Consider the following 7,291-nt stretch of genomic DNA (forward strand, 5'->3'; position numbering starts at 1 on the left):
ATAGTCTATTCATATAATATATCTATCCATATAGTCTATCCATATAGTCTATTCATATAATATATCTATCCATATAGTCTATCCATATAGTCTATTCATATAATATATCTATCCATATAGTCTATCCATATAGTCTATTCATATAATATATCTATCCATGTAGTCAATCCATATAGCCTATCCATGTAGTCTATCCATGTAGTCTATCCATATAGCCTATCCATGTAGTCTATCCATGTAGTCTATCCATATAGCCTATCCATATAGTCTATCCATGTAGTCTATCCATATAGCCTATCCATGTAGTCTATCCATGTAGTCTATCCATATAGTCTAACCATGTAGTCTATCCATATAGCCTATCCACGTAGTCTATCCATATAATCTATCCATGTAGTCTATCCATATAGTCTATCCATATAATATATCTATCCATATAGCCTATCCATGTAGTCTATCCATGCAGTCTATCCATATAGCCTATCCATGTAGTCTATCCATATAGCCTATCCATGTAGTCTATCCATATAGTCTATCCATATAGTCTATCTATGTAGTCTATCCATATAGTCTATCCATGTAGTCTATCCATATAGTCTATCCATGTAGTCTATCCATATAGTCTATCCATGTTGTATATCCATGTAGTCTATCCATATAGTCTATCCATGTAGTCTATCCATAGTCTATCCATATAGTCTATCCATATAGTCTATCCATATAGTCTATCCATGTAGTCTATCCATAGTCTATTCATAATATATCTATCCATATAGTCTATTCATATAATATATCTATCCATATAGTCTATCCTTGTAGTCTATCCATATAGTCTATTCATATAATATATATATCCATATAGTCTATTCATATAATATATCTATCCATATAGTCTATCCATATAGTCTATTCATATAATATGTCTATCCATATAGCCTATCCATGTAGTCTATCCATATAGTCTATCCATGTAGTCTATCTATATAGTCTATCCATGGAGTCTATCCATATAGTTTATCCATGTAGTCTATCCATGTAGTCTATCCATATAGCCTATCCATGTAGTCTATCCATATAGTCTATCCATGTAGTCTATCTATATAGTCTATCCATGTAGTCTATCCATGTAGTCTATCCATATAGTCTATCCATGTAGTCTATCCATAGTCTATCCATATAGTCTGTCCATATAGTCTATCCATGTAGTCTATCCATAGTCTATTCATATAATATATCTATCCATATAGTCTATTCATATAATATATCTATCCATATAGTCTATCCATATAGTCTATTCATATAATATATATATCCATATAGTCTATCCATGTAGTCTATTCATGTAGTCTATCCATGTAGTCTATCAATTTAGTCTATTCATGTAGTCTATCCGTGTAGTCTATCCATGTAGTCTATTCATGCCAGCATGGACCAATATGCTGCACACAAACATACAGAAGAAGAACAGTTTCTCTTCCCAGTTCCCACCAATAGCTAGCAACTTCGCACAGCCATTGAAGAGGAGTGGGACAACATTCCACAGGCCACAATCAACAGCCTGATCAACTCTTTGCGAAGTCGCACTGCATGAGGCAAATGGTGGTCACACCAGATGCTGACTGGTTTTCTGATCCACACCCCTACCCTTTTTAAGGTATCTGTGACCAACAGATGCATATCTGTATTCTCAGTCATGTGAAATCAATAGATTTGGGCCTAATACATTTATTCAAATTGACAGATTTTCTTATATGTTGCATTTATGTTTGTTCAGTATATTATGGATCCCCATTAGCTGCTGCCAAGGCAGCAGCCACTCTTCCTGGGTTCCAGCAAAATTGACACAGTTACATACAATTATGGGTCTCTGACATTCTGACAGTGAGTTGTTTATAGTTTACAAAACTATAATATTCATACACAATGTTAATGTTTCTTACACTAGGCATTAGCTTTCAGAACCTATTTTTTCACATCTATAATGTTCCATTCATATCAAATTCAAACGCAATGGAGATGTTATACCTCAATTAATAAAATCTTCCAATAAGTGTAACATCTCAAAATGTAAGGTAGTCTCTATAATCTATATTACATCGGAACAGTCTAACTAGCGTAGAAATATGCATTTACTACTTCACTGGCTTAATCCTTGTTTACAGTATACATACAGTTTAAGGAGGCAGTTGGGTCAAACTGCCCCCTCCTTCAACTACATTAGGAAATGTTTTCGGCAAGGAATGTTCAAAAGATAGTTCACTCCCAAATCTAAGTTAATCAGATGTGTTTTCAGATCTTAAAAGTGGTCTAATATCAAGATGAGAATCATGAGATGGTCCCAAACCATTGTGTAGATCCAGCTATCTGCCTCTATCTCCCAAAAAATAGATAGTGCCATTGTTTCCCATTCATTTGGGATGGAGGCTTATAGTTGGAGCTTATAACATAATATATATAATATTTAGCAGGCGCTTTTATCCAAAGCGACTTACAGTAATGCATGCATACGTTTTACGTATCGACAGAAGATTGTGTGGGACGTTAACTCATCTTGACATTAGACCACTTTTTAAGCCTGAACAAACTTTGATTTGAGAGTGAGCTGCCACTTCACAAGTTCATTCATTGATAGTCATTTGGAATAGGTTTAGACAAGAGAACGCAAATAGATCCACATTGGTACTACATGCTACAGTTAGTGTCTCTTCCTCTTCAAGTCCTGCTGATAACCACCTAAGTAACCTTCAGCGGTTGCCCTCCCAGTAGCCAGCGTCACCTGAGTCGTGACAGTGACACTTTGTGCAGGAGTCCACCCATACAGGTTCCCCCCCTGGGATCACCTGGCTGCGGGTCAAATCCACATAGCAGGAGGGCCCTGGGGAAACACACAATAATTTATCTTAACTTGCCATTTGGTTGTGATATTTTGCATTGCACTTCTCTTTCCATGAGGATATAACTGTCACCTCTACCGTAAAGAGGAGAGGGTATTTTCAGTGGAAGTTTAACTACAGACAATAAGACTTGATTAACTCTGAATTACTGTAATTTAAAAAACTATGTATACTTAATTGTGCAGTCATAGACCACCTAAAATCAAACCATGAATGCATCTTCAAATGGCCATTTTCCAACTCGATAAACTGCCTTTTAAATAGCTATTGTGTGTCTCAGGTAGAATAGGAGAGAGTGGATCGGTCATTGGTAACGGTGTGTGAAGATCATTATTTCATACTGATATAGTTATTCTTCCCCCACTACTTCTATTTGTTTGGATAAATGATCACATTCATACAGTATATTGCTGCTTGTGGTGCTGACAACAGTAATGTGACAAAACTAACGGCATGCATCAATCACAATAAGAAGTCAATTATGAACAACTGTTTCTGCACAGAGAATAGACAATGTGAGGAATGTGAACATCATCTTCCCTGTATCTAGCCCTCTCTCATCTCCCTTTGCCCAGAGTAATTTAAAATAGAATGCTTCCTTGTCAATAAAGAATTTGATGACCTGTGATATCGCACAGCCACTTACTGTAAGCGTGTGTGGAGAAAAAGAGGTGCTATTTGAGTGAGTTTTGCTAATTATTATTTAGGAATCATGATTGTAGCTAGCTAATATTGACACTGATGGATATGCTAGCTGCTACTTAGGTGAAACATACTTAGACACGTTCCTTCTTTCCCTATTTCCCTCAATGTTCTATATCATCCACAGGAGATTACCCACTTCTCTGTCTCTCCGGGACATCTTTCAAAAAATTGTAATCCGTTCACAGGTTCTATGTAATAACCACGAGGTCAGTTCACTCACCCTCTGGGCATTCAGGGCAGCACTTCCCATTGGTGTTGACAGGGTTGACGCAGGGCGGGGGGGGCACAGTCTGCCACTAGGCAGCGGGCGATGCCATCACTGTCACAGGTACACTGCTCGCACTCACTTGGCTGCCAATCACACAGAACAGAACACAGGCTGTCAGAGACGGTGTCCCAAATGGCACCCTATTCCTTTTATAGTGCACTACTTTTGACCAGAGGCCATAGGGGAATAGGGTGTAATTTGGGTTGCAACCACAGACATAGTCCTACCAGTGTTCTTTAGACTGCCACTGGCAGATATTGTATCACTGTTAGACATGAGCAGTTGGACAGAAAATACCTCCCAAGATGTTATTTGTCATTTATTGAGACAGGGCACTCGACCAAGTCCATATTATGGCAAGAACAGCTCAAATAAGCACAGAGAAATGACAATCCATCATTACTTTAAGACATGAAGGTCAGTCAGTCTGTAAAACTTTTAAAGTTTCTTCAAGTGCAGTAGCAAAACCCATCAAGCGTTATGATGAAACTGGCTCTCATGAGGACTGCCACTGAGAACAGGGTAGGTGAATGGATGATAACCACATCAATGGTTCCCACCGTGAAGCATGGAGGAGGAGGTGTGATGGTGCTTTGCTGGTGACACGGTCTGTGATTCATTTAGAATTCAATGCACACTTAACCAGCAAGGCTACCACAGCATTCTGCAGCGATACGCCATCCCATCTGGTTTACGCTTAGTGGGACTAAAATGTGTTTTTCAACAGGACAATGACCCAACACACCTCCAGGCTATGTAAGGGCTATTTGACCAAGAAGGAGAGTGGTGGAATGCTGCATCAGATTACCTGGCCTCCACAATCCCCCGACTTCAACCCAGTTGAGATGGTTTGGGATGAGTTGGACAGCAGAGTGAAGTAAAAGCAACTAACAAGTGCTCAGCATATGTGGGAACTCCTTCAAGACTTTTGGAAAAGCATTCCAGGTGAAGCTGGTAGAGAGAATGCCAAGAGTGTGCAAAGCTGTCATTAAGGCAAAGGGTGGCTACTTTGAAAAATATAAAATATATTCTGATTTGTTTAACACTTTTTTGGTTACTACATGATTCCATTTGTGTTATTTTATAGTTTTGATGTCTTCACTATTATTCGACAATGTAGAACATAGTAAAATAAAGAAAAACCCTTGCATGAGTAGGTGTGTTCAAACTTCTGACTGGTACTGTATGTGTATTGAGTTCATGTAAACCGTTAACAGATGTTTTCCCCTGTCACGGTATTGGATGTTTATCAGCATCTCTGCATGTGGTTCAGATACAGAGGTTGGGTTAAATGAAGTGGAAGAAAATAACACCATGAGGCTCTGGGCTTAATGTCTCTTAGCTCATCCAGTGCTGTGTCAGAGGGCCTCTGATTATCCCCTTAGGGATCTCCCATTAACCATAATAACCTCATCAAGAGGACAATGAGCCAAGAGTAAATCTCACTGGCTTGGCTTTTCTATTGCCAGAGTCGTTTCATATTTTAATTCATTGACTGAGGGGGTATTGAATTTCTGCTTGGCTTTGTTGGCTCTGCTTTCCTCTTTCCACTGAAGCAAAGGAGTTTATTCTTCAAGCAGGTTGAACTGTGGCTAATGACTCTGCTGATTACAGCAACAGACAACAAAGAGTTGTATGCAATCAATAGCACAGCAACCTAATCGCAAACTAGAAACATAGGTGCAATTAGAAACAAACAACAAATATTACTGAAGAACCCATTCAATATTGTGGATGAGGACTATGAAGGAGATTATCAAAACACTTACAATGTGCCCCCAGAAGAATCTCAATATCAACTGGGTGATTTATGTCTATATCTGTTCTCTCAATTTACATCTGCACTGTCACATTTGAATAGAGTGGCTGTAAATGTAGCAAGATTCAGCATTTAACAGCAGCATACTGCCTCCATGTGGCAGTATCTCCACAAGATACAGTCCCTGTCAGTAACAGCTTTTCAGCTTCTAACCTAATTGAGCAGGTGTAAAATTAACCAGCTATACTGTATCCAAACAAGATGGCATAGCAGTCAGACGTCTTTGTCTTGTCGTGTCATGTGTATATATATCTTTTTATATATTTTTTATTCGCATATATTTAAAAAATATTATTCTTAACCTCAATTTCAACATCCTCTCCTGCAATCCGCCTCACTTAATGTGGTATGGATCTGCTATTTTCTTTACTTTTGAACTGGAACCCCCAACAGAAGCTAGCCAGCTAACTAGTTACTATCTAGTAGTCAGCTAGCCACTGCTAGCGGTCATCAGCTAACCTTTAGCCCGAACAACACTTGCCAGTCTGCACAGCGTGATTCAAACCAGAGCAAATCATACTTATTTTTCTCCATATCTCCATACTTCTTCCGTCGCTACGTCCCTCATCCTTCTTCTGCTAGCTTGCTAGCCCCGGCCCGCTAGCTGTCTGAATCGCTGTGAGTTTATGTGGCCTACCACTTTGCGGCTGAGCGGATGTTGCTCCTAGATGTTTCCACTCCAAAATGACAGCACTTACAGTTGACCAGGGCGCACAGATAGACTTTGGAGCGCCCACTTCAGGAGGTAGCAGAACGACCATCATGACTGTAAGAGGAAAAGCAATATACATCAGTCAACTCAATAGACATTTGAGAAGTAAATGACAACCCAGAAATATTATTTTTATTAATTCGAGAAAAAGATTTACCTGATCATATCGTGCCAAGTACGGCAATATTTATTGTAGCCTACCTGGAACTTTTGTCCCAGTTCGTACACCTCTCCCCTGGTACTCACAGCCTATCTTCTCACATCTTGGGCAGCAATCAGTGGGATAGTGGCTGACATGGATGCAAGCGGTGGGCAAAGAGGTGCATTCCGTCCTTGCACAAGAAGACCCCCTCTGTGGTGCATTCACACTGCATGCAATGGTCCGAGTCTAAAAAATGCCATTCTCCTACATTGTAGACGCTGCCGTTTGCATCACAGGTATTCTCCTGTCCAGCCACAGAGAAAGCCAGACCGACCTGGACACAGAACAGAAGAGACATCACGGAACGCAGAATCCCCATCGAATAGTGTTTATTTTAAAACATTTTCATGACCAAAAAAAATATTAAAAAACCCCCGAAAGATTGTGTTCCAGTGTCCACGATTTAAAAATGCCAAAATGTGCTTTAGTGTTTATGGTTATAGAGCAATATCTGCCACATTGTTGCAGAATATAACATCCTCACAACATTTCTTCAGATGTCCTAGCCTAAAACCTTTCTAAGGTTATGTTCTCGACTCCCGGTCTTTCACAGATTAGAAATTTGTAGAGGGAAAGTTATTACGCCTCTATGTGGGTTAAATTACAATTCACACGTGACAACCTAGTCCAGTGCACATACTCTGCTCTTCCGTCAACTGTCTGTGAGCTATAGCCTACTAATTTATGGTCA

General features: G+C 39.4%; 1 pseudogene; it reads right to left on the reverse strand.

Annotated features, from left to right (window-relative positions):
- Window positions 1–1,873: 1,873 nt before the first annotated feature.
- Window positions 1,874–7,228, reverse strand: LOC112260470 (annotated as a pseudogene).
- Window positions 7,229–7,291: the final 63 nt, after the last annotated feature.

This window comes from Oncorhynchus tshawytscha, linkage group LG10 (genome assembly GCF_018296145.1).
Source record: "Oncorhynchus tshawytscha isolate Ot180627B linkage group LG10, Otsh_v2.0, whole genome shotgun sequence".
Classification (NCBI taxonomy): Eukaryota; Metazoa; Chordata; class Actinopteri; order Salmoniformes; family Salmonidae; genus Oncorhynchus; species Oncorhynchus tshawytscha.